At 36.3% G+C, this 15,100-nt stretch overlaps 1 pseudogene; it reads right to left on the minus strand.

The window, feature by feature from the left end:
* Positions 1-1,576: 1,576 nt before the first annotated feature.
* LOC118847263 lies at positions 1,577-3,189 on the minus strand (annotated as a pseudogene).
* Between the last annotated feature and the right edge of the window lie 11,911 nt (positions 3,190-15,100).

Raw genomic sequence — 15,100 nt, forward strand, 5'->3', positions numbered from 1 at the left:
AAATCTACCTGTCCATGTGGTTATGAAAAACAAATGTTGTACACCAGAGAATATGAGCATGGGCTTCATTCCCACAACGGTGAGATTCCCAGGACAGCGATAGGTATGCTTTGTTCGGAAGTTCTCTGTCAAGTTCAACCTGGTTTTGCAAATATTTCTGTCATCTTTACACACACATTCCACAGTTGCATAATAGGTCATTATATCACAGCTGGGGGTCTTTATTAAGGAAATAAATAAATAACTTACTATGAAATGGGGATAGAGGGAAATACTCTTATTGACATTGATTTTGTTCCACTACAACTGACCTTGCGTAATATTGCTGAGCCCAGGTTATTTTAGTTCTGCTCAGATACTGAGTATAGTGTAGCTTCACATTTGTTGATTCATACAACATAATTTCATGCTATGTAAGAATTATAATACTTAGATCAGTAGTTAACCATGTGAGAACTACCCACTTCAGGGTTATGGAGATATTATCATGAAAACAGTACCTTACTCCTAGATAAATTGAGTAGTAACACTTGGAGTAAGTAGCCCAGTTGATAATGTGAACAAGAGAGGTCACTAACCTATTCGCCTTATTTATATGTTGTTAGTGTTGTTTTCCCAACTGGGATGTTTGGAAAAGTCCTGTCACTACCTTCTTGAGGCCATTTATACAATCTTTTCCATTGTTTCTCCATATATACCTCAGATGGATTCAATATTCAAATGAACAACTCATGACCATCATTTTAGATTCAGCATGTTATTCACAAACATTCCAATGAGCAGCCTGCTAACATTATCCCCTTGCTGGCAGATTGCTGATTCATGAGATTACTCACTACAACAATGCTTTCTAGTACCAATTGGGTCTTCTAATTGAGTGAATCTATTAAAATAAGAGCACTGAATCCAATGGATGAAAACAAGATCAAAAACAGACTCATGCAAATAATAACACGCAAATATTGTAGACATAGGTTTCACACTACATGGCAAATAAAAGTTATTAAATATATGTCAAATTGTCTCTGGGAATATTATGCAGTTGGTTTAGCTTTCTTCCTTATCTACATGCATATTATAAAGTACCTAAGTGGTTCTTTCCCTAATTTCTTTTTCCCCCAAATCTCTCCAAAGCTTCTCATTTCCCATCTTATTCCTAAACATGCCATCTGATCATCATAATAGAATTAAAATCAAAATAGTCACATAGTAGGATAAGTTAATAACAGTAATAAGTAAAACAATATTATCCTAAGGTATAGTTGTATGTAGTGGGTGGTACCCCAGAATGAGCTCTGTCCTGGAACCTTTTCTATCTCTATTTGGTATTTCTTAGAACTTTAACTGGTGGAGAAATGAACTGCCATCTTCTATTCTCTGCTTCTGTATCTTCACTTTGAGACATTTCTACTTTTTATTTGGTCATAACCTTTTTTTTCTGTAGGTTGGTCCGATGACATACAATCCAGCCTGATCTGGTCTTGGTAAAAATCTTTAATTAATATAGCATGGGCATATTTCAGGAATGCACAAATCCACAAACGGGTCTGTGATCTCATCATTTTGGGACTTCCTTCTAATAAGGCAGTGTGCAACTCCATCCATGCTTGCCCATACCGTGTGACTCTTATTGATGTTCTCCCAAAAGCTCACCTCAGAGAGTAGACCTAACGTGTAGATGATCTTCCTAACTTTCTCTTTCCTTATAGTAAGGGTACAAGTAAGGTATTCTGGTTGTCCACCTGTCATCCCTTACCTCATCATGTGAACAGAAAATCTTCTTTTTCTGTTATAAAATTATTTGATAATGTTCTTTACCGCATTCTTCTTTTAACTTCCTTATTGGTGATATGTGGTACCCTGCTTACACCTACATATGCTTCCCCACTTCCCACTGTGTTAAACTCATCTTTAGGTAGAGGCAGAGGTCTTTCATCTCTTGAGACTTTATAGCAACACTGGTAAAATGTTGCTAGTGAAAAGATGGGCTTTTGCTTTCATGTGAAGCTTATAGGCAGTCTAGCTCATCATCATTCTTCCTTGTCATCCTTCATGCCTTTCCTACTCCTGGAACAACCTCAAATTAGCCTTCAATTAACTGAAGCAGTTTGGGATTGATTGCTTGATTACCGTTCCAAAGCACAGAGATGGGGTTGCTTATTTGGTTTTTGTTATTAGGTGTGAAGAAAGTATATGTTGTGCCTGTTTTGGCACTATAAGCAGTTCATTAAATTTCTTGGATGTAATACTATGAAGAGTTAGAGTAGTCATAATTGATGACAAATTTCACATCTTCCAAATCTAGCCCTTCGGCTGCAAAATCTGTGGTAATCAGGACAGGAACTTTTCCATGTTTGAGTTCATTTAGAGCCCAGTCTCACTCCTGTCGATTATTGTCACCATGGCATCATAGACCACCCGTCCCTCTTAAGTTTTCTGGTAAGTTCACAATACCTTTTGGTTTTCACAAAAAAACAATAATCTTATTTTGCTTTTTGCTCATGATTCTCATCAACTAAATTTCTCATGCTTTTCTACATCATGGCACCCATCCATAATTTGAAGAATATTATGATTTACACTTAGTTCCAGGGCACCAATGTTGATGTGAATGTAATCTTTTAAAAAGTCTTCAGCAAGCCACCTCACTTCTTTTGGTCAAGTTGTACTCCATATTACAGTTTGTCCATCAGGTCTTATTTGATCAACAGTCTTCCTGATTTGTGGCCCAAAGCCTATATCAAACATTCTGTCTGCTTTCTCAAACACAAGGTAAGTAGTTCTCCTCAAATTAGTTTTCCCACACTCGAAAAAGTCTATCAGTCTTCCAGATGTTGCACTACAAATTTCTATGCCTCTTTTCAAGTCTCATATTTGTAGTCCCTTTAGAGTACCATCATAGATTCAAGTGGATTTTAGATGACATTTTCTATTGTATTAAATATCAACTTGTTTTACCTGTTGGGTCAGCTCATGAATTGGTGCCAGCACCAAAAAAATAGGCCCATCGCCTTTGTCTAGGAATGGCTGATGATTTATGTGGAAAATGGCAGGCAAAAAATAAGACACTATTTTCCCTGAACCAGTCTGTACTACTATAACCATATACAACCCACTTAGAGCAACAGGCCACTCTTGGGCTTGGATAGCAGTAAGTTTGATAAAGTTCTGCTTTGCAATTATATCCATTACATTTGCAGGTTGGTTTGCAGCAGTTGTGACCTGATACTGTAATTTATTTGCTTCTTTGATATGTTTTAACCTCTTTTGCACCTACCCAAATCAGGATGATCCAGATAAAAATTCTTCTCAAATTTGGACAGTTCCTTGATATTCTGCATGATCTGTCCTAGAGATGCAAACTGCTGGATAAGCTCTATAGGGTTTCCATCAAAACACATGTTGAAATTTGGGCAATAGATATTCTTCATTCTCTTGGTCTTATGTAGATGGGCAGGCCAAACCCCTTTGAATGATTGCAATACCATTTTCTTCTAAGAATTTCTGTAATGTCCTGGGGCTTATTCAGTGATAAGTCATCTGCAATCAGGAGCATCTGGAGGATCACATCACCCACAGAGAATTCCTCTTGGACCTCAATTCTCTGATTAGATTTGTTCCATCACAATGGCAAATACATTTCCCAAGTGTACATTTTTCTGTTTTATTTCTTACGTGCTGTCTATTATCAGAGGCTGATTATAAAGTGTTATTTGTGCTGTTAAGTCTTCCAAAGAATTTGGAATGTTCATGATATATGAATAGGAGATGGAGAAATGCTGTTTGAAAAAAGATTTTAACAATATTCTGTCCTACCAAATGCAATTAAAAAAAATAAACAATAGACATAATGGTATCTTACATTATGTGTATCTTTAAGTTAATTGTGAAGTGACAATGATATGGTTCACTGTTAAAGATCACTTGTGAAAGCCTATTTATTCCTTACTGATATCTTCATCAAGAATGCCCTTGATTTGTGCATAGGTGACTTTCACAAAGATTTCATATAAATGGAAAGTGGGCATATATGTCAGTAATTATTCATCTTTTCTCAGTTACCTTTCTCAGTACTAATAAGGTCCAATATTACTTCCTAACCTTTGATATTTTCTGATTCTTGATTCCTTGTATATTCAATGAAATATAAATATTAGCAATATATTGGGAATGTTGCCAAGCCAGTAAAAGCTTTATAGATATATTTTGACTATACTTCCTTCTTTTAATGAGATTTATTGGGGGAGGGGAAGCTCATTGAAGGCTTGCCTTTTTAAGTATAACAAAATACCTAAGGTTTCTCCAGTTACATGACAGAGTGTAAATTTATACAAGCATACTTTATCAGAATCCCAAGAAGGAGAAATGTAGTGGCCTTAGACAAAGATGTCCCTATACTTAAAACTGAGCTGTATGAATGGGGACATATTGCTATAAAAAACAACAGCAACAACTCATAAAGCAGTGTTTTGTTCTACCAAATAGAATGCTTTATTAAAAAATAACCAACAAATGATTAGCATAATGGGATCTTACATTCTGTGCATCTTTCAGTTAATTGTGAGTTGGTAAAGATGTCTATTGTTAAGCATCACTTGTGAAAGCTTGCCTTACTGATACTTCCTTGCTAATAGTTATTAATACTCCTTACTAATACTTCCATCAAGATTACCCCTAATTTGCATAGACTTTCCATGGCTAGTTTCTGATTAAAGTCACCTTTGAGGTGTGGATCAATTCCCCTCAAAGAGGCACTTAATGAATATCACAGATTTAGAAAGGTATAAGGGACCTTGGAGGCCATCTGTTCCACTTTACTCTCTCATTTTCTACATGAGAAAACTAAGGCCCAAAAAGGATAAATAGATTGCCCAAGGTCACACAGGTAGTATCAAAGACTGTATATGAACCCAATTTCTTTAACTCCCAAACCAGTGCTCTTTCTAGAGGTTCCCTGTCACCTCCAGGCTCAGATATAATATCCTCTCTTTGGTGTTCAAAGATCACCACCTCATTCCCTTTACCTCTGTAATCTATCTTTCCTCCCCACCCCCACATTCTTCAATCCAGTGATACTGGTCTCTTGTTGTTCCTTCCTCTACATTCCATCTCTCCTCTCTGGGTATTTTCTCTGGTTGTCTCTCATATTAGAAATGTTCCCCCTCCTCATCTCCACCTCATGGCTTCCCTGGCTTCCTTAAAGTTGCAGTTGAAATCCCATCATCTACAGGAAGTCTTTCCCAGTCTCTCTTAATTCTAGTGTTCTCTGTCAGCTGATGATTTCCTATTTATCCTTTACATAGCTTTTTTGTGCATACTTGTCTCCCCCATTAAACTTGGAAGGAGGAATTGTCTTTTTTCCTCCTTTGTATCCCTAGTGCTCAGCACAGCGCTTCACACATAGTAAGAACTTAATAAATGTTTATTGACACATTGGCTCACTGACTCTTTCTACTTTATTCTTCTAAAATTCAATAGGTTTTAGTTTTCAGTATAACTGGAAAATATACATAGCAACAATTGTTAACTTAGGATAAAATGCAAATTTTTGTGAAGAACTTTGATGGAAAACATTCTGCCTCTCCACACCCATAGTCTATAAATGAGACTCACAGTTACAAGTATTTCAAGCTAGTCTGAGAGTATATAGGGGAATGAACAATTTTTGAGATAAAGCAAGAAAACAAAAACGTATTAAGCTGCTGCTTTGTGCAAAGAAGGCACTGTGCTAAGAGCTGGGACCACAAATAGAAGCAAAAATAAAGACAATTCCTCCATGAAGCTTATATTCTAATAAGCAGAGGCAACCTCTGAAAAGGAGGAAAAATCTGAGAAGGCAGGAGGTGAGGGGGTAGAAAAGCACTTTCACAGGATATGGTATCAGAGTCCAGAACCTCAGAAGCAGATATAAGAAAGGAATAAAATTTATGAAGGTTTCTGGGAAGACGTCACCAATGGAATAAGGGACCTGGCAAGCTGCAAGGGTGGTCTGAGGTGAGGAGGCCTCAGGCACTGAAAGAAGTTTCAAGGTTATACTGTAACTGAGGCAAGGTATTGCAGTCCAGAAACTCAGAAGCAGAGCCACTAAGGAAATGAAGGTTGGATGACCTTGGTCTAATATCTGAAGAATCTCTTATTAAGCCCAGAATCTTTTCTTAGAGCTGGAACCAGTGAATATTAGTCCAAATCCCTGCCTGAATAGCTCTCAATGAGAATATTTTTAACTAGTTACTTCCTTAAGGGTCCCGATTTTGTGTGGGTAACCATCAAGGGAAGCCCTGTAATCATCCAGAAATAAAATTATAAACATAGAGGCCATAACAGTGAGATGGCTCTCTTGGTATCAGATGTCATGGCAGCCTGGAGCCCCTATAGGTTAGAGCATACCTACAGGCAGTGAACCTCAGTGGAAAAGGGTAAACATGACTTTCCAACTGAGGGAGCCTGAAACTCCTGTGCTCTTGACTTGAGATCTGTCCTATATCCCTGCCAGCATCTTAAACCTGCTGATCCTTGGTAGAACAGGGAGGTGAGCACTCATTAAATAAATCCAGGGGCTCCCGAGGTTATACTGGCACAAGGTGGAATGGGAATTCATTAAAACAAGCTCTTGGCAAAAAAAGCGCGAAAGCAAAGCATCCCTGTTGTTTAATATCCAGAGATAGAAGTTCAAGGGCTCCTGCTTATGTGACCTGTAAATCAGATCTGCCTCACCATTAGCCAGCTTATATTCATTGCTTATAGAGAGAACAACCCATCCACTTGTTCTGTTCAGGATGATAGTTTTCTCTTGGTCAGTCCATTAACTGTGAGGAACTGTGGATGATTTGTGACTGGAACCATTGTGAGTGCTTCCAGCTGGACACTTGTCAAGGCTGCCTATAGAGTCAACTAACAACCCTGAGCTCTCACTAGGTACCAAGAGTCACATAAATGGAAAAATTTGCCTTTAAAAAAGTCTGTTTTTATTGATAAATTTTGACTTGTTGCAGCAGAAAAACATAAATCCACAAAGTATACCCCTCAAACAATTAAACAAAATAATACTTAAGAATAACTACAACTGTTTGTAAAAGAAAAAAATATTCTTGAACCTTAACAAGTTCGAATTTAGTTGCTGTTTGATGCTATTTTCATTACAGTTACATTTTTACTTAATATTAATTTTAATTAATCAATTTTGATTTATTTTTCTTTCTACTCCATGAAAACATATTTAAAAATTCTTGTAACAAATATGCATAATCAAGCAAAACTAAAGAACTTCTGATGCTCCCCTTCATACCCATCATATTGGAAAAGATGAAAAAAAGGAAAATATCAGGTGAAAGAGGGGTTGCACAAAAACAGGGACAATAATACTCTATCAGCGGACCTAAGAATGGGTAAAAGCATTCTGAATAGTTGCTTCTATTTACTTCCAAACAGATGATGCCTAATACCCACCACCCCTCTTTTCCTATTTGTGGCTGTGGTCAATCACTTTGTCAACAAACATTGGCTGTTAATCCTGGGGTGGGCCTGTTGTGTTGCCAGGTTGTTCCCTCCATGGTTTCTATTCTTCAGCAAGTGTTTTCTCTCTACAGAGCTCCCAGCTTTTTTCCACTAAATACCGAATTCAGGATCTAAATAGATAAGCTTCCAGGAACTTTAAAAGTAGTCTACAAAATCTAGCAGACCAATATTATAATCTATGTGTGTTATTAGTCTCTTTACAATCTGAATTATTACAATGTATATTCCCGAGTGTCTTCACTTTCCCAGTTTGGTCATTTCTAAGCCTTCAATTTAATTCAATTGAGCCAGCATTTATTATGTTCCTACTCTGTGCTAAGCACTGTACTAGGCATTTGGGGATACAATGAAAACATGAGAGTCATAGGTAATAAGATCATAGATTAAAAGTTGAAAGGATCCTTAAAGGTCATTGAGTCCAACTCACTCATTATAAAGGTAGGGAAACTAAGATTAGCCATTACATTTAAGGAACTTGCACAAGCACACATAAGTAAGTATCTGAGACCAGGCTCAAATCTGATGCCAAGCATAGTACTCTGTTTACTTTACCATGTTTATTGTCAAGGGGATTGCATTCTACTGTCTTTTATGGAACAACTAAGTGGTGCAGCAGATAGAGAGCTTCAATTGGAGTCAGGGAGAACTGAATTCAAATCCATCCTCAGAAACTTTCTAGCTGGAGGACATTAGGCAAGTCACTTAACCTCTATTTGCCACTGGACAGGAAAAGGTAAACCATTCCATTATCTTTGCTGAGAAAACCCCATGGACAGAGGTCCATGGAGTCACAGAGTCAGACAACAAAGACAACTTTTTGTCTATCATTATTTTTATCATTTATCTGCAGTGCCCTGTACCTACCCCCTCACATTTAGACCTAGATAAGTAAATATGAACTCATTCTTTGTTTGTGTACGACATGGCTAAGCATAGCTCCACTGTACTAATATGGGAAGTGCTCAAAGCAGGCAGAGTGAGCCAGCAACTCAGGGATTTCAGATTATAAATGCAAGTACCCCATCTGGACTGGATCATATCCTGTTACCGAGGTGCTAGCAGTGAGAAAAGAGGAAAGACATGTGATAACTGGGAGTCAGTGTCATTAGAAGAACATTCAGGCCACTGAAGAAAGTCAAGCGAGAAAGTATTTGGAGACCCTTCTTTCTCAATATTGTCAAAAGCAATTAGCAACACTAATGAAGGCATATATTTGTCTCCTCACTTTTCTGGATTCTAATTTAAAAAAAATGTTGTTATTCTCAACTTGATAAACATCAGCAAGCACAAATACTTTCACAACAAAGAACAGAAAAAAGTTTTTCATATGAAACTGTGAATCTCTAATATATTTTGCTTATTGATTTTCTTAAAAAGCATGTAAAAGTTTGCACATGTTAATTTCAAAGATGACCTGTCTATCTCTCAACTTTCTTCTTTCCTGTGCAGTAAAAAAATGTTTCATTAACACTCTTTTTCTATTCTTTTATTTTCGACTTTAGTCTTATTTGCCCCCTCTCCTTAATGCAATCCCCCAAAAAAGAGGTCCTCCCTTGTAACAAATATCCTAGTCAAGCAAAATAAGTCTATGCTGCTTACATATTAAAATATGTCTTATTCTGCACCTCTAATCTATCACATCTCTGTCAAGCAGGTAGTGTGATTCATTACCTATCTTCTAGTAATGTTTTGTTATTGCATTGAATAAAGTCTTTAAGTCTTTCAAAGTTGTTTTTCTTTGCAGTGTTGTAGGCCTTGAATAAATTATTTTTCTGCTTCTGCTCGCTTCAGACTGCATCAGTTGAAACAAGTCTTTCCAAGTTTCTCTGTTATCATCCTTTCTGTGATTTCTTATGTTCTAAAAATGCTTTATGACACTTATAATCCAAATTTAATCAACCACCCCTCAGTTTAAAAGGAGCACACTTTATTTCCAGCTATTTTCCCAAACAAAAATTGAAGCTAGACCAAAGGACTTATGATGGAAAGAGCTATCTACATCTGGAGAAAGAATTATGGAATCTGAATGCAGATTGAGGCAAACTATTTGCTCTCTCTCTTTTTTTCCTCTTCTTTTTTGGTTTTGTTTCTTCTTTCTTATGACTCATTTTATTGGTCATAATTCTTCTTTTACAACTTGACTGTTGTGTAAATAAGCTTAATGTGAAGGTATATGTAGACAATATATTGGATTCCATGCCATTTTCAGGGGGAGGGGGAGAGGAGAAGGAGAAGAAAATATAGAACTCAAAAACTTGTGGAACTGAGTGTCATAAACTAAAAATAAAAAATCTAAAAAAATTAAAAAAAATTGAAGCTACAAATAGGATGGTGTAATGTGTACTTTTTTCTTTCTTCTACCTCTTTAAGATATAGGCCTAGTTGTGGTCTTACTTTTTCAAAGGTTATTCTGTATTTAGTGAGTTTTTGGCTACCATTTCAAATTATTTTCTGGAAGAGCAGGGCCAAATCACAGTGCCAAACAGTAGCAACAACAATAACAAAAGAATTTCACCTACTATGGTTGCAGGAAAGACCAAGACATAAACTCAAAAGAAGACAATTTGAAAACAGCTACAAACAAAACTTCAAAAAATGCTACTTGGGTGCAAGCCCAACAAGAGTTATGAGAAGAGGTTAAAAAAGAGATAAATGGTGAGGGAAAATTTAGGGAAATAAATGAGAGTGATGCAAGGAAATCATGTTAACAGAGTTAACAGATTGGTAAAAAGAGGCACAAAAATGAAGAAAATAACATGTTAAACATGGAATTGACTTATTAGTAAAAAAAAGACACAAAAATTCACTGAGGCAAGAACTCTTTAAAAAGCAGAATAGCCCCAAAGGAAAAAAAAGAATATGAAAGCTCACTGAAGAAAATAATTCCTTAAAAATTAGAGTTGGGCAAATGGAAGCTTTGACCCCACAGCATATGAAAAAATAAGAAAAATCAAAATAACAAAAAAAGTAGAAGTAAATGTGAAATATTTCATTGGAAAAAAAAACTGACATGTAGAATAGAGCCAGGATCCATATTTAAAAATCAGTGCACCACCTTAAAACCATGGTTGAACAAAAAAGCCTAGATATTATATTTCACCAAATTATTGAGAAAAACTCCCCTGATATCCTAGAAGCAGAGGGTGAAACAAATTGAAAGAATCCATTGATCACCTGCTGAGGCTCCAAATGGAAATCTTCTGAGAATGTTATAACTAAACTCCAGAGCTCCTAAGTCATGGAGTAAAAATTTCAAGCATCCAGAAAAAGAAATTGAAGAATCATGAAGCCATAGTCAGGATTAAACAAGATTTAACACCTTCTACATTAAAGGAATGGAATATGATATTTGAAAGGCAAATAAACAAAGATTACAACTAAGATTAACCTGCCCAGAAAAACTTAATATAATCCATTAGGAGAAAAATGAAATAGAGGAAAAATGAAATAGAGGAAATAGAGGGATTACTGATGAAAAAAGCATCTGAATAGAAAATCTAAAATTCAAACAGAAGATTCAAGACAAGCAAAAAAGATAAGCATAAAATAGTAAACATAAAGGACTCAACAAAGTCAAAATATTTACATTCTTATATACAAAGATGATACATGCTACTACTAAGATTTTATCACTATTAGGCCAGTTAGAAGGAGTCTACATAGACAGAGATTATGAGTGTGAGTTGATTATTTTGGGGTGATCTAAAAATTAAGGGGTACAAAAGAGATTCTTTGGGAGAAGAGGGAATGGAGAGGTAGAATGGGGAAAATTTTCTCATATAAAAGAGGCTTGAAAGGAAGAGCTTTTATAGTCAAGGGGGAAATGGAATGGGGCATAGTGGGCAATGCTTAAACCTTACTCTTATTAGAATTTGTTCAAAGAGGGAAGAATACACACACACACACACACACACATACAGTTGAGTATAGAGATCTGTTACCCAATAGGGAAATAAGAGGTGAAGGGGGTTAAGGGGGTTAGATATATGTGGAGGGATGGGGGGAGAATCACAAAAGGTGGGTTGGGTTAAGGGAGACCAATGGTCAGAAGCAAAAGAGACTTCTGAAGAGGGACAGGATGAATAGAGAGAGGGAATGATAAATAGGAAAAAAATAGGATGAAGGGAAATACTTAGTCAGTAATTATAACTAAATATGAATGAGGTCAAATAGAAATGGATAGCAGAATGGATTAGAAATCAGAATCCAGCAATATGTTATTTAAAAGAGACACACCTGAAAAAGAAAGTTGTATACAGATTTAAAATAAAAGACTGCAGTAGAATTTAATATGCTTCAGCTAAACTTTAAAAATGCAGGGTTAGCAATTATCATCTCAGGCAAAGCAAGAGAAAATAGAGACTTATTCAAAAAGTGTAATTAGGGAAACAGTATTTCGGTAAAAAGTTCTCACAGACAATTAAGTAATATAATTTTTATAAGTTTCTCTGATAAAGACCTCATTTCTCAAATAAATAGGGAACTAAGTCAAATTTATAGAAATAAAAGCCTTTATCCAATTGATAAATGGTCAAAGCAGGGCATTTTCAGAAGAAGAAATCAAAGCTATTCATAGTCATATAAAAATACTTCAAATTATTATTGATTAGAGAAATGCAAATCAAAACAACTCTGAGGTACCACCTCAAAACTATCAGAAATGACAAATGATGGAAAAGATGCGGAAAAATAAGTACACTAATAAATTGTTGGTGGAGTTGTGAACTGGCCAACCATTCTGGAGAACAATTTGAAATGGTAACCAAAGGGCTATAAACTCTCTATGTCCTGTGACCTAGAAATACAACTAGTAGATCTATACCTCAAAGAGAATTGGAGATTTTCAAAATTGTCCAATCTGAAAGAAAAACAACCATTGAGGCAGAGTTCTGAGTCAATGATACTTTATTAAAGTATCCATGGCCCCCTCTAATGTAGTGGACCTCAGATATTCCTCACAGTCTGGGCCCTTTCTCCAGGGCCTTAGTTTTATCTGACATCAGGACAATGCAGGTGGAGCAGGCTGAAAATTTCGAGTCTTACTGATGACCTTGCCCTTTACCCTCCAGGAGGGTCTACACAAATGCATAATCTCATTCCTGACAAACAGGCTGGTGAGCAGACCTTAATAGCCCTACCTTGACCTTTCAAGCTGTCCTACCAAGCCAATGCATTGGCTTATGAGGTTGGACTGATGATCAGATGTAAAAACATCTGAATAGGCTGATGGGCTGGTAGAAAGGCAGGCTGAAGTCTGGCAAAATGGTTCACTGATTGGCAACATGCTTATGGATATCTCCCCATGTTAGGCAATAGAGGGATGACAAAGGATGGAGAAGCAACAAATTTAGCTGGGGGATTTTCTATATAATTGAGTCACCTCTGTCATGTTGGGTTTGGTCATCATAACAAGAAAAAACAAGAGTGGAGATACTCTAGTTACCTTCTTAGGATTAAGCAAGTGATCTTACAATCTTCAATTCACTGTTCTGAAGCCAACTATCAGAACTTATGATCACTACCCCTATGGATTCATATCAAACTTATTAATACTTATTGGAATAAAATAAGGGTCCAAGAAGTCATCTATCACAGAGATTAAAAAGGAAAATGATTTATATGTACAAAAATATTAATAGCAGCATTTTTTGTGGCAGCAAAGAATTAGAAATTGAGGGGATGGTCATCAATTGGGGAATGGCTAAACAAGTTGTAGTATATAATTACAATGGAGTACTATTATGCTATGGAAAATAATGAGGAGGGTTTTTCAGGGAAAAATATGGCAAGAACTATATGAAATGATTACAAATTAAAGTGAGAAGAACTGGGAGATCATTGTGCAGAGTAAGCAATGTTGTAATGATGATCAACTGTGAAAGACTTGGCTGCTCTGATCAATATGAGTGGAGACAATTCCGAATGACTCATAATGAAAAACTGCTATCCACCTCCAGTGAGAGAAGTGAGGAACTTTGTATGCAAATTGAAGTATAATTTTCTCAAGTTTGTTATTTTTTTTGCTTTTTTTTGCAACATGGCAAATATGGAAATATGTTTACATGATTCTGCATGTATAATTAATTGACAGAATTTTGCTTGCTTTCTTCTTAAGTTCATGAAAGGTGAGAGGAAGGGAAAGAATTTGGAACTCAAAATTGAAAAAGAAAAGAATGTTTATAAATAATAAATTTAAAATAAAAAACCTGTCTCATGTTTGATGAAAAAAAAATGATGACTGCCCTTGACTGCTTTTGCTTGTGAATAATGGGGTTTGAAGAGAAAGAACTGGGGAATGGATTGAGGTACAGAGTGATAAAGAGACAGAGAAGATAAACATTTTCCCTCTGTTGAGGCAGAAGGAATTATTTTCTCTTCTTCCCACTACAGGTGTACATAAACACACACACACAGACAACACACACACACACACACACACACACACACACACACACACGCACGCACAGGCACGCACACACCTGCACACACTGGTGGTTCTTAAGACTATAAAGGAGAATGTTATGATTTTTATTAATTGACTTGGGTTTTTTTTTTTATTTCTTATTGTGCCGGATTAAACTGCATCAGGGGTGGGGAAAAGTCAGTGTTATGTCCCCAGGTAAAAATGAGCTGGAATGCCCTTTGCTGTCTAGGACAATCCTGAGCAATTAGGTCACACTTCCTTATGCTCTCTCCCACCCAGCTCCACAACACATATGCATGTAGAAAATTTTTTTCTTCAGGAATGGAATTTAGGGTGGTGACTAGAGAATGGAAATTGCCAAGGAGAGGAATGCCCACATTCCAAAGGTGGGATCCAGATAATCTATTGATCACTACTTTCTTCCATTTTATTTTCCACTTTCAACCTTTAAACCCTTCCAGACAGAGCTACCACCTGGTTATACAAATACATGTACACGTATATGGCCATATGTGTATATGCCTGTTTTACAGCATATCTATATATTTAAAAAGGTTTATGTTTACAAATTATAAACCATAACACTCAATGGCATGCCATAAAAGAGTTATAAAACTATGCTCTATTGTCCTGTAGACTAATCTAAATATTTCTTCTCATATATTTCAAAATTTTGTGATCATCTTTCCCAAAGCTCTAATTCTCAGCTAGTGTACAAAGGAATGACTCTTTTTTGGCTCTCATGGTTTACTTAAATTATTCACAGATTTATTTAACGATCTGCCTCCATCCTCTATGTGATGAAATTATGTAACCTGAGGCACTTAAGGGCAACTTGATGTACTGAATAGAGTGCTGGGACTAGATTCAGGATCACTTATCTTCATGAGTTCAAATTCAGGTTCTGTGTGACACTTGGAAAGTCACTTAACTCTGTTTGCCTTGGTCTCCTCATCTGTAAAATGAACTGGAGAAGTAAATGGCAAACCACTGCCATATTTTGGCCAAGAAAATGCCAAGTTGGATCACAAGGAGTCACACACAACTGAAACAACTGAACACCAACAAGGCATTTTGGTTACGATATCCCAAACTTAAAAAAATATCTTTGATCTTTTCCCAAATTGGCTGTTTCACAAATACTGATACTATAGGCCCCAG

Source organism: Trichosurus vulpecula, chromosome 4 (genome assembly GCF_011100635.1).
Source record: "Trichosurus vulpecula isolate mTriVul1 chromosome 4, mTriVul1.pri, whole genome shotgun sequence".
In the NCBI taxonomy this organism is placed as follows: Eukaryota; Metazoa; Chordata; class Mammalia; order Diprotodontia; family Phalangeridae; genus Trichosurus; species Trichosurus vulpecula.